This window comes from Pristis pectinata, chromosome 33 (assembly GCF_009764475.1).
Source record: "Pristis pectinata isolate sPriPec2 chromosome 33, sPriPec2.1.pri, whole genome shotgun sequence".
Lineage (NCBI taxonomy): Eukaryota > Metazoa > Chordata > Chondrichthyes > Rhinopristiformes > Pristidae > Pristis > Pristis pectinata.
The window spans coordinates 16,027,767-16,054,728 of NC_067437.1; the positions used below are offsets into that span (position 1 = coordinate 16,027,767).

General features: G+C 41.7%; 1 protein-coding gene across 3 annotated transcripts in view; it reads right to left on the minus strand.

The window, feature by feature from the left end:
* LOC127585631 (myosin-9-like) overlaps positions 1 to 26,962 on the minus strand; it is a 132,994-nt gene that overhangs the window by 90,526 nt on the left and 15,506 nt on the right. Inside the window, exon 1 of one of the 3 annotated variants that reach the window (XM_052043244.1) lies at positions 1,712 to 1,944. The exons of 1 other annotated variant lie outside the window; for it this stretch is intronic. The gene's annotated coding sequence lies outside the window, so the exon portion shown is untranslated. Of the gene's footprint in view, positions 1 to 1,711; positions 1,945 to 26,962 lie in introns of those variants that run through there. One more of the 3 variants, XM_052043242.1, reaches the window with a different exon arrangement.

A 26,962-nucleotide genomic window follows, 5' to 3' on the forward strand; every position in this document is an offset into this window, starting at 1 on the left:
AGACAAACAGGAGGCTGGATACTGAAAACACCAGAGAGTTATCGAGTTAAAGGTCAAAAAACAGGGAGGGGTGAAGGCACAGTGGAACTTGAAAACAAAGATGAGAATTTTAAGACTGTGGCACAGCAAATCAAGAGCCACTGCAGTTCAGCAAGGATAAGAGAGATGGTGAAAAATTATGCAAATTAGAATACAGATTGCTGAATTTTGGAATGCTCTTATAACCCAATGTTTTTTTTAAACATTTGAAAGGATAAGGCAACTGACCCTGACGGTGTTTTATTATACTAACAGCGTTTGTACCATAATACTAAGCATACTGTTTAGAAAGTCAAGCTCTCTGATATCCTTAGTTTCTGTTGAAAAAAATGCATGCCTCATCAAACACCACAAGCTGTTACCAGAAGTTTTAAGCAGCAACATTTAAAAATTCCAGGAAAATATACCTAGCCAGATAACACAAACCCTTTGCAAGTTATCAGCACATTTCCCCATGAATCACTCTTCACTCGTACTGCACTATCTTATACTCAAAACCGGGTGGGGCTATATTACATGCAGTAAAAATCTTCAGAGGGTAAAGCACAGCAAACAGCTCAAATGCAATTTTAATAAGTTAAAGAATCTGCTTGTAGAGCTCTTATTGAAACATTGTATAATTTACACTTCATCATCACCACCAAATTACCTCCTAATTTGGAGAACTACAAATGGACTGGTATTGAAATAACACACAGTCATTACCAGTATTCAATAAAAATGTTATGATGCTTTCAGTATGGTCCCTATATGCAATTCTGTCCTTTTCCTAATTACATAAATTTATATTATCCTCATCCATGTGCTTTTACATGGAATTCTACCATAAATTATAACAGCAACTCTTTATTGCATGATTTTTAAACTTTGCTCAAGCGCCATTCATAGAATACTGAACACTTTTTTAAAAAATATGATGGGAAGGGCACAGGAGGAGTTTGGGGTGGGGGAAGGGCATAAGGTGGTGACCGAACTGGCAGCATGAGAATATTTCAATTCCTTCTTTAAATAAAATCTGTATTAAACAGAAGGTGATAGTGCAAATTAAAAGGCACCAAAACTATTTTGGTTCACCTCTGTAAACACGATGGAAGCTATTAATGTTTTTTTAATGACAATAAGTAAGTGCAGACTGCCATTCGAGCAGCTCCCCACATTCCAAGGATGCAATCAAACTTGAAGACTGCAGTCTTAGAATGTAATACAGAGGGAAGTGGAATTTGCACTCAGGGATGAAATCACATTTCAGCAAAAAAAACCCAGAAAAAGGACAGGAAGCCGGTGCAGCCGGAGAGACGGAAGCCAAGCCCATATCTGCGAACTATAACGCTGAAGGTAGTTTCCATACTACCTGTCGTATCATCCGACTTCCACAAGTTAATAACCAAAAGATATTGATAGTAGACACTTAACATACGAGCTTAAAATAAAAATAACATCGATTAATGGGCAGCTTTTAAGATCTAATTCTCAGCATGGTGGTGACTCAATAGAACAAGGTTGTCGTCTAAACTTCCGCTTTTAGAAGCGATTAAATGAGATAGAAGTGAAAAGTTGCCTGTGGCGAGCGCCGGCCCAGCCGGTGTCTGACTCTTTTCCTGGTTTCACTCCCTTTTCCGCCTCACTCCTCAACCGGCCAAAAAAAAACTTAACGTTTATTTTTGCCTCTTACCTCCGCGATTCAGGCGATTTTTTTTCCAATGCCCGCTCTCCCGCAGGGATTAGGCGGTGTGAAAACAGCGGATTTTGCTTATAATTTGGGATTTTTTTTAAAATTAAAAACTAAAATTAAAACCTTTCCGCTGCTTGGTGTCTTTCAAATCGCCTGCCTCGCGCTAGCTCAGGCTCGCACACTGGAGCTCGCGCACCAGCCGTCAGCTCAGCGCCCTCAACCCCGCCCCGCCCCGCCCTGCCGACAACGGCCCACCCCAGCCCGCCCTCCGCCCAGTGGGAAGACAGCCCCGTTGAGTGACGGCGCTGCTGGCCAATGAACTGGCTCCTCCTCGCTCGCCGGCGTTCGGCTCTCGCCGGCTGAAGCGACCCCGGAAAGTGACCGGTGCCGCAGTCTTTTTGGCGCAGGATTTGAGCGACAGCTTGTCCAGCCAATGCTGGCGGGCAGGAGAAGATTGCGCGAAATGAAGCTGGAGGCAGTTTCTGACTCGCTTTAGTCGTAATAAGATTCACCTTGATGTGGAAAAGAGATAGTAAGAATTGTCCTGACAAGATCAGCTACTTACATTTTCTATTTTGTATGAAGGAATACATAAGCATAATAGATGGGTACTTGAAGGTCGGCATGGACGTGGTGGGCCGAAGGGCCTGTTCCTGTGCTCAATGACAATGACGTGGAAGCTTGCAGATGATGGCATGTTAGAAGCATTACAAAATTGCAGCTACTTAGATGTGGCAGCTTCCATTTCTATAGCACCTGTGATAAAAATATTCCAAGATGCCAACAGTAGGCACCAAACGACATAACAGAAGGCACCAGGTCACATAATAGAGGGCATCATGCCACATTATTGGCAGATGATAGAAACAAGTAGATTTTAAGGAATGTCTTAAAGGAAAAACAGGCAGGTAAAGCATTCCAGAGCTTAGGGACGCAACAGCCAAAAGCAGATGATGGCAGAGTGAATAAATTGAGTGATTATTTTAAAATATACATTACATGTGCCATCATATCCATTATAGTCAAAAATCAAACTAATTAATTTCACTGCACAACTCAGTCCCAAAGCAAAACACTGCAGATGCCATACTCAACGATTTAGGAACAGCTTCTTCCCCTCCACCATCAGATCTCTGAATGGTCCATGAACACTACTTCATTATTCTTTTATTGAAAGCAATATTTATTTATTTTGTAATTTATAGTAATTTAATGTATTTGCACTCTTCAGCTGCTGCAAAACAACAAGTTTCATGACATATTAGTCAGTGATAATAAACCTGATTCTGATGTAAAACAAAAATAGAACATGACAAAAACATTCCACAGATCAGGAAAGAGTTAATATTTCAGGTCAACAATCTTTCAGCATTAATCATAATCTATGCCTTTTCGATCATTTTCTGTTTTTATCCCAGTTGTATTCATAGCCTGGTAAGTTAAGTGCTGGTCCAGGTATTCTTTGAATGAGGTGAGAGTTTCTGCCTCTTACAATTCTTTTTCAATTCCTCTATAATCTTTCAGTTTGAAGCTATGTCTCCAAGTCATTTGATCTTTCTGTCAAGGAAATAAATCTTTTCTGTTAGCCCTGTTTAGGCCTCTCATAATTTTGTATATCAATATTAAATCTTCCCTCAGTCATCTTTGTCCAAAATTAAAACCATCGCAAACTAGTCAGTCGCTCCTCACAATGAAAATTCTCCAGCCCAGTCAAAATCCTTGTAAATCTCTTCTGCACTCTCTTTGATGCTATTCTTTCTGTAGTGTGCCAACCAAAACTGGTCTTATTAGTGTTTGGTATGATTCTAACATAGTCTCCCTGCTCTTATATTCAGTGCCTTTCTTAACAGCTTATTTGCTTGTTCTGCTTTCTGCTCATAACTGAGTAAGACTGAATTTTTCAAGGACGTCCTCAAAGAAAATCACACTTATTCAGATATAAATTTCCTTAAACAAATCCATGCTGACTATCCTCAATCTATGGCTTTTCCAATAACTTACACACTACCAACATTGGGCTAACTGGCCTGTAGTCAATTGGTAATATCCCCATTTTAAAAAATGGTACGACATTATAAGTTTTCTAATCCTCCAGCACAACACCTGCTTTTCTAATGAGCACCAACAAGATTTCTACAGCACATATACACATTCCAATCTCACAGCAGCGAAATTATACAAGCATTGCATGCCGATTGACATCACTGCTGCATGCCCATGCAGAGGTTCATCATGTGGAGTGAGACCAGGAATTCAATTTCATGTTGTGCAACAGAGCTGATTTTGGGTTTAAAATAACCTAATCCATAAAAATGCATAGAACACTTACATTCTAGACCACTGGGTCTCAGCCAAGCAGCCTTTAAATAGGTTCACCAGCAACAATGGCATCAATTTAAGATTGTGACTAGCCAAACAGCCAATGGAACACAATAACAGCATTTGTTGATGTGTTTACATTCTCTGGCGTATATTTTGTGGCATAACGAGTGTAATCCAATCTAACTGCATGCTATCAAACACAATGATGTAAAGTCCATACCTTTCATTGCTCTTGAACAATTAACTACCTACAAGCACTTGATAAACAGTTTCTATCAATGTTGTCATCCTGGTAAAATGATTGGAATGTCATTTAACCAGCCAATAATCAGCAAATGTGAAAGGACATAGCTATTATTTATCCACCAGTATTGCACTGCTGGTGCTACAGTGCATTTGGGGGGGGGGGGGTCCAAATGCATTGAGATCCAAATTCCTGACTGATGTTCAGTTGCCTCCTTTTGAGAAAATGCAGCATTTAAATCAGATCAAGTTGTATCTAGCTCCACAGATTATTACAAAATGGCTACTTAAATATGGTGGCAACCAGTCTGCATATTCAGCTGGGCTGCTGTGGGCCATTAACAATAGCAGAACTATATTTTACCGTGATCTGTAACCTCATGGCCAGAGGCATCCTTCAGTCTGTAATTACTGCCAAACCACGTTCAATGCAGAATATAGAAGAACATGCCAGGAGCAACCTACAAATGAGGTGTCAACTAAGTGAAGCTACCACTTCAGACTACAAATATGCTGAATAGTGAAAGCAGCCTGTAACAGACAGTTAAGTAACTTTATAACAGATCAAATAATGGCTCTGCAGTCCTGCTACATGAATGATGTTGGACAATTAAGTAGATAATGGGAAAGAGAGGTTTCATGAACAGCTGCATCATTAATGGTGAAAAAGATCAGCAAATGAGCTCAAAACCTTCAGACTTAAATATTGGGGAAACTAAAAAAGTTTGCTGGTGATATAAAAATTGGCAATATGGTTAACATAAGGAAGAAGGCTCTTGGCTGCAACAAGATATCGATGGATTGGTTAAGTGGGCATAAAAACATCCAATGGAATTCAAGCAACAAACAATCTGCTGGAGGAACATCTGTGGGGAGGGAAAGGAACTGTTGATGTTTCAGGTCAAAATCAACCGGATGAGTTCCTCCAGCAGATTATTTGTTGCTCCAGATTCCAGCATCTGTGGTCTCTTGTGTTTCCTCATGGAACTCAATCTAGACAAGTATGAGTTTATGTATTTGCAGATAGTAAACAAGACAGGAGAATTTATGATAAATGACAGGATACTAAGAATTATATAGAAACAGAGCGATCTTGGGATATATGTCCACAGAGCTTTAAAGGTAACAAAACAAGCAGATAAAGTGGTTAAGAAAGTATGTGGAATATGTGGAAGTATGTGGAATTGTGTTCAGTTCTGGTCGCCTCATCATAGGAAGGATGTGGAAGCTTTAGAGAGTGTACAGAGGAGATTTACCAGGATGTTGCCTGGATTGGAGAGCATGTCTTATGTGGATAGATTGAGCGAACTGGGGTTTTTCTCTTTGGAGAGAAGGAGGATGAGAGGTGACTTGATAGAGGTGCACAAGATCATAAGAGGCATAGATCGAGTGGACAGTCAGACACTTTTTCCCAGTGTGACAATGGCTAACATGAGGGGACATAATTTTAAGGTGATTGGAGGAAAATATAAGGGGGATGTCAGGGGTAAGTTTTTTTTTACACAGAGAGTGGTGGGTGCGTGGAACGCACTGTCTGCAGAGGTTGTGGGGGCAGATACATTAGGGACATTTAAGAGACTCTTGGATAGACACATGAATGATAGAAAAAAAGGGGGTTACGTGGGAGGGAAGGATTAGATAGATCTTAGAGCAGTATAAAATGTTGGCACAACATTGTGGGCTGAAGGGCCTGTAATGTGCTGTAGTGTTCTATGTTCTATGTACTTGCCCGTCTTGGCTGAGGTACAGAATACAAGAACAGGGAGGCCACAGTTGAACTAAACACAGCTTGAGAAGCCACGTGGACTGCTCCAACTTATATTTCTTATGTTCTTTTATTTCAGGATACGCCCTTTTTTTTGGGTGGGAATATTTCTGTTTGACACCGCTACAGTAATGTATTTCTGCATTTCCTGTCCCTAGTTCTGGCCGCACACCTAACCCCCACCATCTTGAACCTAGTAGTGACTGAGTCATGGGAAGAGATTACCAGGCAGACAGAGGGAAAGATTCAAGAATGGGCGCAAAGCCTCCTTGAAGAAATACAGCAACCCCATTAACTCCTGGGAATATCTGGTCCTTTACTACTCAAAATGGAGAATGAGCATTCAGGATGGAATTGAGAACCTCAGGGCCATGCGTCAGCATGTCACAGATACCCTGCATAAATGGCAGAATGAGCAGGCCACATCACAAATGACCTACCCCATATGTGGAAGAGTTTGGATTCACACAATAGCCTCAATCTCTAGCCCAGAACCCACAAGACAGGAGTGGAAGTAAGTCATCCTGAGGGGCAACCTAAGATAAAGACCGATTAAGAGACTCAGTGGGAATGCTGCAATTATTTAAGGAGGCTTTGAATACTTTTGTCTTTCTGCCTGGTAATATCTTCCCATAACAGAGTTCAGAATAGAATGCCTGTTTCAGAAGTCTGGCATTGCAAATGTGAGTGATGTGGCTTGTCCAAAGTACGCAACCGAGTATAACATGAGCCTCAATACTTGGGATGTTGCTCTGGGAGAGGATACTGACATCAGTTCACTTATCCTTTCAGTGAATTTGGAGAGTTTTGTGCAGACAATATTGGTAGTATTTTTCCATTGCCTTGAGGTGCTTGCTACAGTTAGTCTAAGTCTCAGAAGCACATAAAGGGACAGGGATTATTGCTGCCCAGTAGACCAGGTCTTGAAGTCTTGGTTTTCAAGTACTCTTTTCATCAATTGACCAGAGACGGTGCTGATGCATTGAAGGCAGTGCCGAATTTCATCATTAATGTCTGCCTTCACCAAAAGGTGACTCCAGAGATGTGGGAAGTGGTCCACATTTTCTAACGTCTCACTGTGAACCAATAAAAATGTAGGAAACAACACTGGCTGCTGTATATGGCCTTTATCGACACCAAAGCCTTTGCCTCCACCAATTGGGAGGAACTGCCAAACACCACCAACAATGCACCACTTTCTTAATACTGCAGGAAGAGTCAGCATAGATTATGTGTTCAGGTATTGAAGGGGTCATCTTCTTTGAAACCTGGTTCAAAGATGGCAATCATAGGAACCGAGCCAAACTGGTCTCAAGGATACTATTATTTACTATAGTAAATGCTACTGGATCCATCACTTATTCTAGTTTGAGGTTAGAGAATATTAGAAAAGCCAAAAACTACAATTGGTGGAAATCTGAAATACAATAGAAAATGCTGGAAACGCTCAGCAGATCAGGCAGCATCTATGGAGACAAAAACATTTTAGATTGACGACCTAACTAGGAGAAGTTTGAAACCGAACATGTTTTAAGTTTCAGGGAAGAGAGGGAGGTGGCAATATCAAAGGGAGTGTTAGTGATGGGGCAGAAACCAATTGAGATCCTAGTCCTAATGAGATGTCATTAATCTGAAACATTAGGTATGTCTCTTTCTCCAGAGCTTCTGCCTGGTTGCCTAACAATTCCAGCATTTCTGTTTTTATATCAGAATATTAGGATAATAGTAGGGCTTAGTGGTCAAATTACACTCTGCGTAACAAAGAGGTGCCAGAGCTGGGTTTTCTTTTCCAGCCAATTTTCCCTTTTTCTTTTGATGCATGGGTGGTTTGATATGGTATTTTTAATATAATGTGTTGTCTGGGGAGGCTGACACCATACTATAAAAACAGGGCTACCTCCAGAGAATTACAGTTTGAAAACTTTAATCCCCTCTGGAAAACACAGACATAAGAATCATGACAACAAAAAAACAATTATATTCTGTGGAGTTATAATGCTTCATCCAGAGAGAGTTATGAAGCATCTGTTTTGTCGAGATGGAGTACTGACAGATCGGTTTCATCCAGAGGGAATTTTGAAAGATCAGTTTCATCTTGGAGATACTTCTAAAAATACCAATAAGAATGGTGATCTGCTGCCTGGTCCTAGGCTCTGGAAGTTCCTCCACTAACATCTACGGAGAGAGCAAACCAAAGTCAACATGGCAGGTTGACGACCTTTCATAAGGAGTCTATAGTGAGAGGTTAATGACCCAAAACATTAACTATGTTGCTCTCTTTCTCTTTACTGATATTTTGCTTTTGCCTTAATATCTATGAGTAAGCTTTTGGTCACCTCTCCTAAAGCATCCTTATGTAGTTCAGTATCAAATCTTGTATAATAATGCTTCAGTGGAGCACCTTGGATTGATTTACCTTGCTAAAAATGCTTCAGAAATGCACATTGGTTTGTTTTCGAATGGTGTTAAGGAGAAGCGATTCTGGCTAATTTTGTTTTCCCCTTACATATTGTGAAACATTACGCCATTTTCTGTTTGTCCTGTTACAACTTAGCCACTTCAGAACAGATTGGAGTTGTGGTCTGTATATTCAAAACTATAACAGGGTGTAACCCCTGAGCTATTTGGAGAAGCATTAGCCTGATGTCTCAGTCAGAGGTGTTCAAGACTTATACAATATCCTAGGGATAGAACCTCGCAGGCTATTAATGCATCTCAGCACACACTCCCAAAACATTGTCCTGTCAGATTTGAGCTGTGTATTTGACATTTGTAAACGTCATAGAACTTGCAATTATGCTGTTGTTATAGTATAACATAATGCTTCAGTTGTTCACATAAAATTTCTTTGTTTACAACTTAGATAGGAGTGGTCATCCATTTATTTTTATCAGATTTATACTGTGCCTCATTTCATGGCAGTATTTTTGGAAGATTAGCTCTGCAAAGGATCCTGACAATTTAAGGTGTTCTCTCTTTCTCTGGGATCCCCATGGTCAAACATTGTTACTTGGTAAAGCATTCACATTTTGCCAGGATAAGGATGGGATAGGAAAAACTGGTGACGATTTCATTATGTTGACTGTAAACTCATTGAAATCTGATGCTGGAATCTGACAGTTCTGCTTCACATGGAGGGTGGAGAGATATTTGCCAGACTCAGTCAGTCAGGTATTTAATATTAAACATTCTTCAAATTGACCAACAACTTACTAAGTTGGTACATTTTAACTTTCCTAAATGCAGAGTTGTTATATGGAGCAGAGAAAGTCCTAGATTGGTTTCTTAGTTTGGATGATGTTAACCAATCTCAGCCAGGCTGGTTGGTGGAGGGAGTGCTACAATTTTCCTAGTATCTGTCAGCTGGGTGAATAAATGTTAGAGTTTTATCTCTCAAAACATTGCACTGTCACCGCTGATGGAAAGTGTATGCAAGCTAAAATTAGGCATAAATATAATCAGATTTGGCACCATCGCCCTCCATGAGCAAATTTCTGTTGCTGAAACCCAATAATTGGCAAGGCTAATAAGCCTGCTGTCAAAGCTGTTCTCTATCTTACTTGGCCACCACAAAGCATTCACCAAATATAACAGCCCTATCCAATTTTCCCTGGTCCCATACGATGCAGATCCTACTTCTGTTTAGCACAGTTCAGATTGTTTATTGAGCAGAGCGAGTGACTAACTTTCTGCTCTATAGCACTATATGTTACTGCTCAATAGTCGTGGCAAGTGACTCACGTGGTAGGATTATAGGCTGTCATGCCTCATGGAGGGTGAGTCACAACAGTCGATGGGCAGCATTTTTGGAGAAACTGAGCAGTTGGCATCTGGTGGGGTTAAGATAGGCCATGGAGAGCAGGGGAATCACAAGGGAAAGGAAGAGGGAAGCTGAGAGGGAGGGAGACTGATGTAGGGGGATTGAAGGAGGGAAATGATCAAGAATGTACCAAGTGAGGGAAAGGGGCTGAGGAAAAGTGTGTGTGTGTGTGTGTGTGTTGGGGGATTGATGTCAGTGTGCATCCATGTGTGCTTAAGAGTATACATCCATTCAAATAGGCAAGGCATAGAAAGATACAGTCCCAATGCAAGCAAATGGGATTACTACAGATAGACAAAATGGTCAGCATGGGTGTAGTGGGCCGATGGGCCTGTTTATGTGTTGTACGACTCTATGACAATAACTTATTTGTGTGCACAGCCTGTGCAACAGAGGACCTAGTTTCCAGTTGTCTTGGACCTTCTTGCTATTGGAGCAAGACTTCACTCTATCAAGACCATGTGGTTGCTGTTGTGCCACAGCCACCCCACGCTGAAAGAATTTGCAATGCAGACATCTTCCACTCCTTAAAAATAGAATGCAAGCAAGTCTCCTTTGATCCTGTGAGACCGGACGAAGTAGGTACTTTAGTGAGAGTCTGCAGCTTCGCTGGAAGCTGAGGCGAGAGAAGTAGCAAAAATAAACTGAGGTTATTGACAGACAGTGTCATAACCATATCAAATAGGAAGTTAGTATTTACAATACTATGATTTTCTGCCAATTTATATTTAGTTTCTAGTCACTAGATCCCAAAAGAATTTGCCATTATTGGGGGAAGGGAATTGAGTGGTGTGGTTTGTTAGGGCATTGCTGTTTCAGGCTTTGAGAATGCATTCCAGACTGTTGGAAGACCCAAACTGCCTGCGTATTTCTGTTCAGTGATATGATGTTTAAACATTTTCATTCCTGGTCCTGCCCCCACTCCCAGTGGATTCAAAACCACATCACAAAGCAGTCCACCCCCACAATTCCCAACACATATTTTGTTTTCAAATTGTTGGGATGTAATTCTAAATAAAATCTGAAGTAAGTTTTTTTTCTCACTATTTAATATTTAAAAAGATGCCCATTGATGATAAAACACCCTTTCACAGAGAACCACTGAAAGCTCATTTATTGTCTGTGTTACTAAAACATACAGTGTGGAGGTTCTATGGTTGATTCACAGGCCTTTGGCAAATTTGAATATCTCAGCAGGGAAGGCAGCAAAAATCTCTCAACTAACCTCAATGTCTTTAAACAAATGAAGGTAAAATCAGCTTAGGTTCCTCACCTTCTATCCCTTAATCACGATCTCATCATGTCTGCCAAAGAGTGGCCAAATATGAAGTTTCATCAGCAGAGTTAGGACTTAATTGAGATGTTCGCTGTAGTCAAATAGCTTGGCAACATGCCTATTCAAAACTTACAAGCTCATACTTGAAATATGGGTGCTTAGAAATGTCCTGGGAACCTTACTCAACATTCAAGTCAGCACATTCAAGAGAGGAGAAGGAAGAAAGATTAAGAGATATGCATGTTATGTGCAATAGTTATCGCCAATTTTCACTGCACAGACTCAAGGTTCTTGCCAAATATTTACTAAGCTGAGCAGCCTCTTCAGAAAACACAATTACTTTCATACAGTACCATCAATTATTAGTCTAAATGAACAGGAGCACCAATGCTACTTTCCTGTCAGCAAAACTCTCACTAATGCGAAGTAATCTTGATTGTAAGTTAGAACAATTTTGCACTGAGATGGTAAGTTTTAAATGCCACTGACTGACTCAAATATGTAGCTAATCATCTGCAAACTGTTTTGTGGCTTGGTTTACAGGAACAGACAATACTGACAGCAGCTGTCAGTTATTCACATTATTACATTCCATTTCCATACCATTTTCAAATTACTTTTTTCTCTTCCAATTTTCTTTACGTAGTAATTTACAGCTCCAATCTCTAGCTTTCTCATGTCAGCTGTGCCTGAGTTAATAGAACTTCCAATTCAGAGTCAGAAGGTTACAGGTTCAAGCCTCAATCCAGAAGCTTGAACACAATAATCGATACTGAAACTCCAATCTAGTATTGAAAGAATGCCACACTGTCAGAGAAGCTGCCTATCAAATGAGAAGGTAAACCAAGACTCTGGCTTCTCTCTCTTGGATGTAAAAAAAATCCCATACTAGAAACTGTATTGTTTAGCACTGTTTTTCTGTGCTAGATTATCCAATTTCAATGAAAAATACATTTTTGAAAATTGTATCATCATGCAAGTTGCACAGTCTGCAACATTAGATCCAGGTTCCTCATGCCTGACACACTAATGTGGAGGACTTCAGGCATGCACAGTGGCATCTAATGTGTCCAACATATGCCTGCAAGTCACTTCTATAACTTTCAAATGTGTATTCATGCTTGCACCATTCAAGGGCAACTTATGCCACATTGGGCTTTCACAATGCATGTGAAGCATGCTTCTGCATAATATCAAGTCCCAAAGTGACATTGGGATTACACCTCAGACTGGTCCCCTTCAAAGAAGGTGCACCCCTGACTCTTCTTTGAACTCCCCAACCCTCTCAGCACCCAAGCTCATAATCCTCTCCCAACACAACTTCCCCGAAATCACAATCACACCTGTTCCAACCAATGTTTACACTAACCTCTGACTAGTGATCCAACTCCCTCAATGAGGCATGCCATTCCCCTGATAACCAATACTATTCCCCAGCTAGTGATATTATCCACCATCGAGTGATTCCATGCCTGACTACTATGCACACCTCCCACGTTATTCCATCTACACCAACTATAAAGGCTTAAAAAAAGCCCTGACTACAAAGCTTAACCTAGAACTAAAATTCCAACCACCACCCCCCCCCTCCTCCACTATACCTTCCCCTACCTATCATGGCAATATTGTCAAAGTTATTTGGCAGAATGCCTCATCACCAGAACTCACCAACATGCACCAAGACTTCAAATGACTGGCAGTGAAAGGGGCCCTCCCCATCTGACCCTTCCTGCACAGTTGGAGTCTCACACACAGTGCACGCTGTCCTTGAGATGCCTGCAATGCAGACAAGATAACTGTCCATCTCTCTGTGGATTGTGCATTTGCCAAGAAGGTCTGGAAAAGGATGCAAGGACTCTTGTTCAGTTTCATCCTGAGCAGCTGCGTAACAGAGGACTCCCAGGGACTCATACTAAGACAAGTATCAACCGCTGATAGGCGATCAACTTGTGGAAAGATACACTTTAGTCTGCCCAAAACTTGTTGGTCTTCCAGTGCAACAAGATGTCCGCAAGGGAATATGGCAGACAGGCCATTCCAGGGTGTAGAACTATGTGCCAAGGTAAACACTGAAGCTTGGTGCAGCCACCACAAAGGCTCTGTGGAATGACTGCAATCTAAGATCCTGCTGCCATTAGACACAGAAGGGCTGGGTCCTGTGCAACAGCCCCTCAGACATTGATGGGTGTATTGTTCAAAGAGGCAAGATGAGTGGCATTGGTGCTTTGTAAATAGAATGTATTGATTTGATGTTACTAATGAATATAAAGAAAGGCTTGTACTGTTTATTTTGCATTTCCTATGTATATTTTTATTAATACAATTTATTTTTGAAATAAAAAGAAATCATGGTAATCCTATCCACGCCACCACACCCATCACTGTTGAATACCCAACCCTACTTCGCTGAACACCAATCTTAATCCAGCTGATCTCTGGCAGCAAACAGTCACCTCCACTGATCAGGCCCAAATCCCAACCTTTCCCCAACCCCAGGACTTCTCTGCCTCGTGACTTCTTTGACCCTAGCCTCAGTTTCTCCAACCTAGAATTTACCAGATTATCTGGACCATTTGAACAAATGACCTTGATCATGTGAAGCTAATTCTGTCGTGCACAATAAGCTAGGCCTACCGAATTTTCCAAAGGCATGCCACTCAAACAAAACAAGCTTTATTGCATCACACACTAACAGAGTGAAGTGCCCTTAGAAAAGTTTAACAACTCCTAGACACCCTGGGCAATATTTGAAGAAGACCCAAGGAGACAGTATACAGACCAATATTATGGGAGCTCGAAGAGTGCAAATTGCTTTCCACATTCCCCACATTACAATAGTAAAGTAATTCCCCAATTTATGAAAAAGATGTATTCCTGGGAAATGTTTCATAAGTCAAAACTTTGCAAATTATAAAGGCTGGACAAAATGCATAATGTAATTCCTGTCCATGGAGTGTGGCATGCTATTCAGTGTAGTGAAAGTGGCTTCACAAATCAAAGGTACATAATCCAAAGAATACAGGGCTTTAGAGTGTTAATTCATAAACATTCATAAATTGTGAAATGTTTGTAGTTCTTCTCCTGAAAACATTTTGGAACCTTCTGAAAGAGATGGAAAAGGTACCAAATAATTGCAAGAACTTTTCTCTTTTTCAAAGGTGGTTAATCTCTACATGGGTAATATATTTTTAACTGTGGAAGAAAGAGAAAGACTTTCTGAGCCCCATCCTCAACTCAAGTGACACAAACACCTCTGCAGTCAGAATCACACGACAGCACTGGTCTGTGCAGTTACGTTCACACTTCTCTGCTTAGTACATCCACTAGATGAAGAAAATTGGCACAGGATTTCTAATTGAGGCATGAATCATTTGTATTAGCACCCAGTTAGCTGAGCTACGTTTGGCACCACAATCTTGAGAAACACAAGTGACTTTTTATTCTTCTTCTGGCTATGGCTATTGTCTGTTTAGTAACCAACTGGAAATATCATGATCTGGGTAAATTTCGAGTGCCTGGTTCAGTATCACCTATAGCAAAGGTTTTGTTTCATTTATTACAGTTGATAGCACGTCATTTGTCCCAATGGCTGTTGACTTCAAACCTACTTTATGAAAGTCAATATCATAGCGTTCAATTCCCCTCTCACTCATTTATCCAGTTATCAAGGGGACCTCTACTTCAATCAAATAGTGGCTTGGATAATGAAGGCCCTGTGGTGTGAAGCCAGCAACAACAGGAGTTAACACTGCCTAAGTCAGAGAGCCACAGAAAGAGACCGTTTGGCCCACCACAAACTGACGGAGTGACCTTCCTTTAGAAAAGCTGAACAATTTCTAGACACCCTTGGCACTATTTTGAAGAGCTGAGGATTCAGTCCAGGCCAATAATATGGGAGCTGGTAGTGTGCATATTGCTTTCCACATTTTCCACATTACAATAGTAATTACACTTCAAAAGTCCACACTGACCATCACACACCCACTTACACTTATCCTACACTAATCCCATTCTATTCTCCACATATTCCCTTCGACCTCACCTCAGAATCTACCACCCACCTATATGCCAGGGACAACTTACCATAGTCTACCACCCTGCACATTTATTGCAATGTGGGAGGAAACCAGAGAACTGAGAGGAAACCCATACAGTGCAAACTCCACATAGACAGCACCCATTGTCAGGATTGAACCTAGGGCACTGGAACTGTGAGGCAGCAGCTCTACTAGATACACCACTCTGTCACCCAAGTCATTGTCAGAGAGCCAGCAAATTTAAATTGCCAGCCCTGATTTGAATGTTAGCTGCTCAGCCATTTCAGATAGAAAGTAGCAGCTTGCAGGTGGGGCAGGGTGTCCAGACATCAGATACTGGCACCAAGAGAAGGCTACCTGCATCAAAAAAATACCAGGGGTGATATGTTACAGATGTCTTGTAGCTGGTGGGTTGGGGGTTGAATGGGAGACCAGCCTAGTAGCGGCCCTTACATTCAATGGGAGGGTGTCATTTCCTGTTCCTCCTCTCCCACTAAGGAATGGTCTCATTTACACTGAGATAGCTTTCATTGTTGCCGGGTCAACAATGACAGGCATGCGGCTCAGGAAATAGTCTTGGTTCTCATGTATATTGAGAGATCAAGAGTTACATTTAGTAATGAGGCTTCCACTAGGAGCTTCACTTACAACCAGAATCAACAAGATTAAAATGAGGAAATGGTGGGAATGAAGAGGGAAATAGAGCTAATCATTTTAACTGCTTTGCTGCCAGTTGGAGTGAGCACTAAGGACAAGGCAGAAGGACTGGCAACTATGTTCAGTCAGAAATGCTAAATGGATGATCCATCTTCCTTTACTCCTGAGATTCACATCAATAAAGAAGTCAGTGTTCAGCCAACTTGATTCACACCACACGATATTAAGAATCAGTTGACAGCAAATGATTGTGGGCAGAGAATATCCCAGCTGTAGCACTGAAGACCTCTGCCTCAGAACCAGCTATGTCTTGATCCAAACAGAGGCCAAAGAACTGAATTCCAGATGTTAGAAGAACATTAGACTGAGTATGGCATCAAAGGGACCTGTTAAGACTGGCCAATGAATATTAATGGGAAAAAATGCAATTGTTGAAGTCATATTTCATACAAATAAAGATGAACGTGATTGTTGACAGTGAATAATCCTAGCCTCAGGACATCAATGCAAAAGTTACTCATTGTCTTAGACCCAACCATATTCAGTTGCTTCATCGATTAACTTTCTTCCAACATAAGTTCAGAAGTGGGTATATTTGCTGATGATACATTCCAGCAAATGAAATACTCTATGCCTGCATGAAGCAAGACCGAGGCAACGTTCATACAAGGCCTGATAAGTGATAAGTAACATTCGCACCACAGAAGTGCAAGACAACGATCATCTCAACAAGTGAGAGTCTGACCACTTATATTTGATATTCAATAACAATACCATCATCAAGACACCCACCATCAATATCCTAAGGGTCACCTTCGATCAGAAACTCAACTGGACCAGCCACATAAAAACCATAGCTACGAGAGCAGGTCAGGTGATGGCTTGCATCTTGACTCCCAAAGCTTTCCACCATCTACAGTGCATATGTCAAGAACATGATGTTGTACTCTTTACACACCTAAATGAGTGAGTTCCAACTCAAGAACAGTCAAGAATCTCAAGACCATCCAGGAGAATGCAGCTTGTTTACTGGCACCCTATCACCACCCTAAACACTCATTACCTCCAATGTGTCTGCAGTGTGTACCACTTACTAAATTCACCACAGTTATTCATCCCCAGGTTACCTCGATATCATCTGCCAAACATCAGACCCATCATCAAGAAGGACAGGACAGCTGGTGCATGGGAACAGCTCCACTTGAACACCATCATGACTTGGAAGTATGTCACCATTCCTTTATCATCATTGAGTGTTATTCCTTGAACTTCTGCCCCAATTGCACTATGGGAGCATGTTCACCAGAAAAACTGTCGCAGTTCACGAGAGAGGTTCACTATCAATAAATGCTGGTCTTTTCAGCAACACTTAAATCCTAAAAGCGAATAAATTTAAAAAAATTTCAAGCTGGTCAAATATATTAAAAGTATTTAAGTCTGCCTTATTTCTAAATTATCCCAGTATCCACACACATGCATATCTAGCCAATATTACTGGAATTTGACCAGAAGTCTGGCTGATTTAATTTCCCTTCTGTCTATGGACATTAAGTAAGCTATCCTGACCTACTGCCCACCTAGCTGAGATCAGACAGGTAATCAAATCCAAGGCCTTCTCGTCTGTAACACTCAGTTACATGTTAGCATTACCAAGTGATACACCAGTTATGTACATTTGAGTCAACAGAATGATATTTTGTGGTTAATGCTCCCTGCTTTTATTCTCTTTTAGAACTGCTCATGACAATATTTCAGAGGGCTTGAAGATTGGTGAAAGAGGGAGACTTCTTCCCTCTTTTCACTATTGTGTACTGCACAACAATGACAGCAGATTGCTCCACCGGTTCGTTGCAGGCCACTAAATCTGATGAATTTGAAACTCAAATAATGATAAAGGAAATGACTCCAATCCACCCCCACTAACTTCCACAAATAATCTATAATACATACTTGATGTGATCTTTTAAACAAAATTCTGAAGGAGGTACCGGAAAAATAAGTTGGGTGCTCTTTCTATTAAGTACACATTTCTAATCAGCTGGTATTCCTTACTCAGATGCTTATGTATTCGATAGGAATGAAAAATAGTTTCTGCCCTTAGAGTTTTATGACAACACATCTTCTAACCTAACTTGTTAAATGTTGGGTCAGACCACAGGACTGTGTTTAAGAGGATGTGGTTATACAAAGTGATGCTCTGCAGAAACTGCTAGCAGACAATTGTGTCATTGATCTTATTCTCTCTAAAGTACAGCCTAACATCCACCATTGCAAAGCACTATCTACATTTCTCCTTTTAAGAGATTTGCATTGGTTTTGCCAGCATTTGACATGCATGTCTCGCACAACACCAAAAGGATTCACTCGAAGGATTGGGGGTAAAGAACATATTTTTCTTATGTTTCTCTCATAATCTTACACCTGAACGTTTAATTTCTTGCTGGGATACAGACTACATAGGCACCAGAGCCTGCCCTAATAGTGACCTCCCCTAGTCTGCACACACAAGCATTCCCAGCCAGCCATAAAAGGAAACATTCAGTGCTTCCTTGAAGAATTTGTTGTTCAGGTGAAAGGTTGTTATGGAGTTTTTAGAGCAGAGGTGTGCTGCCACTCATTTCATACCAACAGAAAAGGTCATATTTATGTTCGTGAGGTCCTTACTTTCTATGGCAATGGTGATGTTAAAAAATAATGAAAATGCTGAGATATATAAACAAGCCAACAAAGAGCTTGAAAGTACAACGTCATTAAGAGAATGCCTTCAACTGAGCAGTTCATTCAAAACAATGTGATATATGTGAATGGTACCTGGTGTACCTTGTTAGAACTTCAAGTGGGAATTGGGGCTATTTCTTAATTGAAGGCATAACATAACATGACTGTGGACATCAGTCACAAAGCAGAGATCGTTTTGCTGCCCTGTGACATCTCAGGCATGTACTAAGCCACTACTGAAGCTATCTATCTGGACTTGGATAGTTAAACATTGCTAATCACCTCCTCTGCCATATGGACGGCAACCAGAAATGAGAACTTTGGCTAATTTAATACAAATGGACAGCTGGGCCCTACCTCACCCTCATCCAGTGTTCACATGCATACAAGCATTCACATACCATTCCTAGTATGCATCATCAGACAATAGTTAAGACCATGAACCCTGAGTGGTTCTCCCTACTTATTTCAGGAGAATGAAAACCTTTTGTGCAACTCTTTTGTTAATCTGGCTCTTTTGTTAATCTGATTGGAAATTAGATTTGTGACATTCCTGGTCTGGTTAACTCACTAACCATTCAAGTTACTACTTTCTGTGGGGTTTTTTTGCCCTCTAGTTTTCTTGCTTCTTCTTTTAAAGATACTGACTCATGTTGTCTATGACTCTGTGATTCTACAACAGTCAGCGGCCAACCTTAGTATCTATCCTAACTACTTTACCTGCCCATGGGAACATATAATGTTATTTGTTGGCACATTTACCTCTCTAATACTGGAGGATGAAACTCATAATGGAGAACACATTACAATAAAACCTCGATAATCTGGCACCCTTGGGACTTCGGTAGCACAGGACTAGCAAATTTTCCAGACCATTGGATGTAATTTTTGTTAATATACAAACACTTCTTTAAAATATGTTACACAGTAGTACAATAAATTTTCCAGTGAACCCAGTGAGTTTAAGGGGAGCGGGAAATATACAAGCACTGGCTCCACTGCAGACCTACCCAAGATCCTGACCTCTGGTGTTATGGACCTCATCCTGGCTCCATCCATACACTTGGCCCACAGTCCAGGTCCTGGCTGCACTCCGGACCTCTGGCTCTGACTGCACAGCCCACTTGCACACTGGATTCCAGCTCACATCTTGCACTAATGGATGAGCCAGATACCAGCCTATTAGAATCTGCAAACATTTGGATGCCGGATTATCAGAGTTTTGTTGTAGCAAAATAAATCAGGGACAAAACCACACAGAACTATTTATACCCCTACATCCAGGTGAGGAATGGTAAACAGGACCAGGTCTCACTGATCTGAGTATCAATGTTCAGAATGAAAGAAATGTTTTCTGCTAGTAATTATTACAGGGTGTTCATATGTTGTTTACGCAGCTATGTGGGTGGGATAGTCGTAACTCAGATGAATGCAAAATTCAGTTTTTATTTGATTGTTTGCACTAAAAAGCCAATAAAGATTGTATTAAGTTCCCACATAGTTTAGTGAATTCCAAAGAGCATCTAAGATGCTTCTGGCCAAAGCAATGTGTCCTTTCACCTCTTGCATTCTTTCCCTCTCATGTGCACAAATTCCTGGTTGAATAAACAGCTGTAGAAAAAAAACTGAAGCGATTTACTGCAGCTAAGAAGATTTTTTGATGTGCTTTGAAAACTACAATGGAAGGGATGTATAATGAAGTTTCAAAAAGAAAATGTCAAGTTGCTCCTTCTCTATGATTTGTGTGTTTAAACCTAAAAGGGCAAAGGGAAGCCCAGAAATAATGAGGAGTGGTTTGCATTAAGTTTATAACCATGTTATAATTAGAAAGGCAATGGACAGTCCTGTGAGCTCTATTATGGTGGACTACTTGTGGTGGTGAAATTGGTTCCTTCTGGGAAAAGGACACATGGAAAATCAATTTTGAAATTGCAATATAAGAGTGACAACAGGGCACTAAATGCGAACCTTGCCAGCAACATTAATATTCTATGAATGAATCTGAACCAAGGTAGCAAGCATTTGAAATTCACAGGAATAACAACCAATCCTAATCCAAATTTCATCCAACGTTCAGTAGGGTTTAGTGGGTGGCAATGATAAATCTCCCTACTCCACAAAATGCTTGTTTTAATATTTAAGAAGAATCAAAAGGCCATGCAATCCATGGGTAATGAGAGTATAAATGAGGGTGAAAAGCAAAGGAATATAGAGGCACAAAATCACAAATTGTTAAAAGCACCAAAGCAGGTTCTTAGTACCAGAAAATCAGACGTTATGTTTCGAAGTTTTGATTAAACCACATTTGAGTACCCAGTACACAGTCCTTGTCTTTGTATTATTAGGAAAGTTGTAGAGATATTGGAGAAGGTGTAACAAAAAATCACAAGGAAGACACTAGAACTTAGAGGTAATAACCATCAGGAATGGCCAAACAGATTGAGGCTTTGTTCTTTAAAAAGAGATGCACGATAGAGGACTTTAAGGTAAATGAAAGGATTTGGTAAGGTAAATACAGAGCAAGGGTGCACAGCATCCATTTCCCTAGATATTTCTTTTTAGCCCATTCTGACGGTAAGGGCAGGGTAGTTAGTCTACTAGTAGGAGGTTTATTCCTGTTCCCCTGTGGTAAATTGTCATTCCTTAGTTAGTTAGGCTTCGGTAACAGTGGTGTGCATACTCAATGGTCTCTACCTTCTCTGTTAACCTTCTGCTGGACCAGATTAAGAAAATTTAACTGTAATAAAAACGGAAGACTCTGGAAACAGTCAACAAGTCAGGCAGTATCCTTAAAGAGAGAAACAGTTAATATTTCATCCAGTTCCCTTTGCCTGCCATTTCAACTCAACTTCCCAGTCCCACACCCACCTGTCTATTCTCAGCCTTCTCCACCGCCATGGTGAGGTCAAATGCAAATTAGAACAGCACTTCATATTCTGCATGAGCAGCCTACAGCTCACTGGTACAGACACTGAATTTTCCAATTTCAGGTAACTCACGCCCCACGTTTTCCTTTTCCATTCTTACCAGTCCACCCTTTGTTCACCTTTTCCATCCTTTCCCACCCCCCTCCCCGCCACCCACACCCCCCGTTACCCAGACACCCCCCATCTGGTTCCATCTGCCCCTACCTGCCCTCATTTCACCCATCACCCACCATCTTCGGCCTCTACCCTCCCCCTCTCCCCCATTTGGCTCCATCAGCCTCATTTTCTTTTTTTTCTCCATGTTTCCACCTACTACCTACCAGCCTCTTGTCTCAACATCCCCCATCCCTCTCCTCCACCTGGCTCCACCTGCCCATCATCCCGCCTCTGTCTCAACCCTCCTTCTCACTTCCATATACTGGCTACCTACCCTCTACACTCTGTCCTTATGCGTGTCTCGGTCCAAAACGTTGACTATCCCTTGAGTGCTTCCAGCAGTTTACCTTTCGCTCCAGATTCCAACATCTGCAGTCTCTTGTCTCTAATGTTTCAACTCAATGCCTTCTATCAGAGTCCTTGACTAGAAATGTGAACTCTTTCTGTTTCACTCTCCATGGATGTTAACCAACATGGTTTCCAGCATTTTCTGCCTTGATTTCATATTTCCACCATCAACAGTACTTTGATTTTATAAACTCAGCAGTAATTTGACAGGAGTAAAGCATATCGAGAAATCACATGCACAACACATCAGGTGGACAGAAATACCACAATTCAGCAGCTTGATCTGGAAAATCTTAAAGGTGGCTTCTCTGAGATCAGATAGTTAAGTGGCTAAAATTAGCATTAAGTGTCATGGGTGCTGAAGTACTCTTTCTTCCAAAATCTTAAAGCACCTTTCCCTTTAATAATGCTGCAACAAAATCAGAAATCATTCATATTAACTTACAAACCTTTCCTTGTTTTATAACAAACTTGTAGGCATGTCACATTGCATAATGAAAATACTCGAATGGTAACAAATAAGAGAAGTACATTTTTTAGTGGAAGTTTATAATTTCATTGAAGATGGAGAAAATCAGAACTTATAATTGTGAATACATGAACACATGGAACAGAGTGCCATGAAAGGAAGTTATTCCTACCTCAAATGAATAGTTAGATTGTTATTTAGTAAATAGTAAATAAAAATACAGGGGGCCTAAAAGAAAACAATTTGCAGAGGAGTTAAGAGAGAAAACTGGAGAAAATTTTAAAAATTTAACATTTAAAAAGCCAAAAAATAAGTACAATTTGAAAAGAATGTTGTTAGGACCAAAAATCTGACTTTTATCGAGCAACAGACAAAAAATGCTGCAGGAACTCAGCCAGTCAGGCAGCAACTATGGAGGGAAATGAACAGTCGATGTTTCAGGCCAAGACCATCAGGACTGGAAAGAAAGAGGGCAGAAGCCAGGATAAAAGGGTGGAGAGAGGGGGAGGAGCACAAGCTGGGAGGTGATAGGTGATTCAAGTGAGAGGGGAAGATAGGAAGGTGGAGGGGGGGGAAGTGGGAATGATGTGAGAAGCTGGGAGGTGAGAGGTGGAAGAGGCAAAGGGCTGAAGAAGATGGAATCTGATAGGAGAGAACAGTGGACCTTGGAATAAAGGATGTGGGGAACTAGAGGGAGGAAGGTGTGGGTGATGGGCAGGTTGTGAGGGTGGGAGAGGGGAAAGAGTAGGGTTAATGGGGCCAGAGGGATAAGGGAAAACAAAGGGGGGGGGGGGGGAAACAGAGGGGAGGGTTACCAGAAGTTGAGAAAGCAATGTTGAGGCCGTCAGGTGATGGGACTACCAAACAGAATGAGGTGTTGTTTCTCTAATCTGCGTCTAGCCCTCAAGTCGGCAGTAGAGGAGGCCGTGAACAGACATGTCAGTGTGGGAATGGGAAGTGGAATTAAAATGGCTGGCCACTGGGAGATCCTGGCTGGTATGGCAGACGGAGCGAAGGTGCTCTACGAAGCGATCCCCCAATCTGCATCGGGTGTCACCAGTGTAGAGGAGGCTGCACTGGGATCTCCAGATGCAATAAATGACATCGGTGGATTCACATGTAAAGGACTGCCTCACCTGGAAGGACTGTTTAGGGCCCTGAATGGTGAGGGAGGAGGTGTAGGGGCAGGTGTAGCACTTGGTACGGTTGCAGGGATAAGTGCCAGGAGGGGGATCAGTGGGGAGGGACGAGCAGACAAGGGAGTCACAGAGAGCGCGATCCCTGCGGAGAGCAGAGAGGGAAGGGAAGGGGAAGATGTGCCCAGTGGTGGAATCTCATTGGAGATGGCAGAAGTTGCGGAGAATGATATGTTGGATGCGGAGGCTCGTGGGGTGGTAGATAAGGACAAGGGAAACCCTATCCCTGTTATGTCAGGGTGGGGGGAATAGGGTGAGGGTAAGCATGCAGGAAATGGAGGACATGCAGGTGAGAGCTGCATTGAAAGCAGTTTGGGGGAAACCCTGTTTTCATAAAAAAAAAGGACATCTCGGATGTCCTGGAATGGAAAGCCTATCATGAGAACGGAGGTGGCGGAGACGGAGCAACTGAGACTATGGAATGGCATCCTTGCAAGTGACAGGGTGGGAAGTGGTGTAGTCAGGTAACTCTGGGAGTTCAGTGGGATTGTAAAAGATGTCGGTAGATAATCTGTCTCCGGAGATAGAGACAGAGAGATCCAGAAAGGGGAGAGAGGTGTTGGAGATGTAAATTTGAGTTCAGGGTGGAAGATGGTGGCGAAGTTGACAAAATTGACAAGCTCCGCATGGGTGCAAGAAGCAGCACGCAGCACCAATGCAGTCGTCAATGTAGTGGAGAAAGAGTTGGGGATGTGTTACCGGTGTAGGTTTGGAACATGGATTGTTCCACGTAGCCAACGAAAAGGCAGGCATAGCTGGGGCCCATGCAAATGCCCATGGCTACACCTTTGGTCTGGAGAAAGTTGTAAGTGCCAAAAGAGAAGTTGTTAAGGGTGAGTACCAGTTCTGCCAGATGGAGGAGGATGGTGGAGGAGGGGAACTGGTTGGGTCTTTTATCAAGAAAGAAGCAGAGAGCCTTGAGGCCTTCCTGATGGGGGATGGAAGTGTACAGGGACTGGACATCCATGGCGAAAATGAGGCGGTCAGGGCCAGGGAACTGGAAGTTGTTGAAGTGGTGGAGAGCATGCAAAGTGTCACGGATGTAGGTGGGAAGGTAGTGAATCAAGGGGAAAAAATGGAATCAAAATACAAGGACATGAGTTCAGTGGAGCAGGAGCAGGTGGAAACAATGGGTCTACTGGGGCAGTTAGGTTTGTGGATCTTGGGTAGGAGGTAGAAACGGGCAGTACGGGGTTGGGGAACAATGAGGTTGGAGGCTGTAGAGGGGAGGTCTCTGGAGGTGATGAGGTTGGTGATGGTGCGGGAGACAGTTGCCTTATGCTTCTCAGTGGGGTCCTGTTTCAGGAGTAAGTAAGGGGAGGTGTCCAAGAGCTGCTGTCTGGCCTCAGCAAGGTAGAGGTCAGTCTGCCAGACTACAATAGCACCGTCCTTGTCTGCGGGTTTGATGGTGAGGTTGGGATTAGTGCGGAAAGAGTGGAGGGCAGTGCGTTCAGAGGTAGTGAGGCTGGAATAAATGAGGGGAGTGGTGAAGTCGAGATGGTTTATGTCCTGTTGGCAATTAGAGATGAAAAGATCCAGAGCGGGCAGAAGGCCAGAGTGGGATGTTCGAGAGGACGAGGAGGGCTTAAGGCAGAAGGGGTCATTGGTGGGGGGTTAGGAATCTTAATCAAAGAAGTAGGCCCAAGATTTTTATCCAGTCTCCAGGAATTCTAAGGTTTTAACAATGATTTCAGGCAAATGATTCTGTCAAACACATTAAGACACAAGTCAAGGCATTTCAAGTAAAAAAAATCATTACCAACTTCTTGCTGTTTGGTAGTAATCTGAACATAAATTAAGCTGTGGGGAAACTTTAGAATCTGTCTTTCTATGTGACCAAAAATGTGTGGTTACAGTGAAACATTTCAGGAGAGTGGTCCTCGGAAATGATTCAGATTGTTAATCCCTTCCCCACAAAATATGTGCACCATTGATATTGAAAAAACGTTTCCATGTAGGACCCAAATGAGAAGATTATAAATATAAATCTAGGACAGAATTCAGGAGATACATTTTTTTCCCCTAGGAACAGGAGTCATTGAGCTTAGATGTCTTTATGGGGGATCTAGATAGGCACACTAAAGAGAAAGGCATAGAAATATATGCTGTAAGGGTTAGATGTGGATGGGTAGAAGGACCAACTGGGTTGAATGGCCTGTTTCTCTGCTGCAGATTGGACATAAACTTTGCATTAAACAGTCAGGTCCTATCAAGGCTCACTGTGTTCATACAGATGTGGCAGCAGGAAATACAAACTCTTTCATACCAATTAGGATTACCCTGGTTTGATCCCATAAATGTATTGTTAACCAAATTTAGGGAGGGTGTAAATACAAGTATTGCAGCTGCTGGGTTTAGGAAGAAAAATCATCTCAGGTTCCTCTTTCAGGTCACTATCCTGTAAATGCTGCTGGAAAGAGGGAGTAAGTAGAGATCAGGGGAAGCAGCACTGATGCTGCCTGGAGTCACCTTACCTGTCAATATTCACTATCACTATGAAGAAGGGTCCCAGAACTGAAACATTAACTGTTTCTCTTTCCACAGATGCTGCCTGCCCTGCTTAGATTCTGTTGTTCAGGTTTTATTTCAGATTTTGGAGTTTTCTGGTTTTCACTTACCGTCAAGGTTCATTTGGAAAAGTATGACTGGCAATTGTGGAATCGTACCTCAGAAAGAGATGAGAGAAGAAAATTAACAGGAATGTAGAAACAAGAAAGGAGAACAGGATAAATCACTAACCAAACAGAACAGTAAAAAAACAAATTCCAAACTCCTCCCATCTAATGCATGAAATTCTAGGAAGTGCTTGTGAAAACACTCACCAGATACCAGGAGTTCAGAGGCTAAATCTTAGCCTTCAGCCTCAATAACACTAAAATTCTGTGTGTGTTTTCCTCAACCTCCTGATTTAACAAGACATTGACAAACCCCAGAAACTCTGTGTAAAGAGCTGATTTTAGCCATGTATGTTGTTATTCCAGGAATTCTGTTGACCTAGTGCTGGAGTGACCCTATGGATTCCAAGCAACAATCTCTGCAATTTATTGTGTGAATCCTGCTGTGAGCTGTTGATTTTTCTCCTCTTCCAAAAGTGTCATTGTTTGCAGAGCCACAAAATCTTTAAAATCTCTCCCAGTATAATGTCTAAGCTGGGACTAACCTGCCCTCACAATATTGTTTCTCAGTAGTGAGCAGAAGTGGACATCCAAGTTCATGGACGTGGGGGCTACTCAGTGGATAGTCAGAGCTGCCAGGCTGAGCCTCTGTAATTCAACACAGACCCAGGGGTTGAGTATGAGATAGCTTAGTTTGCAACA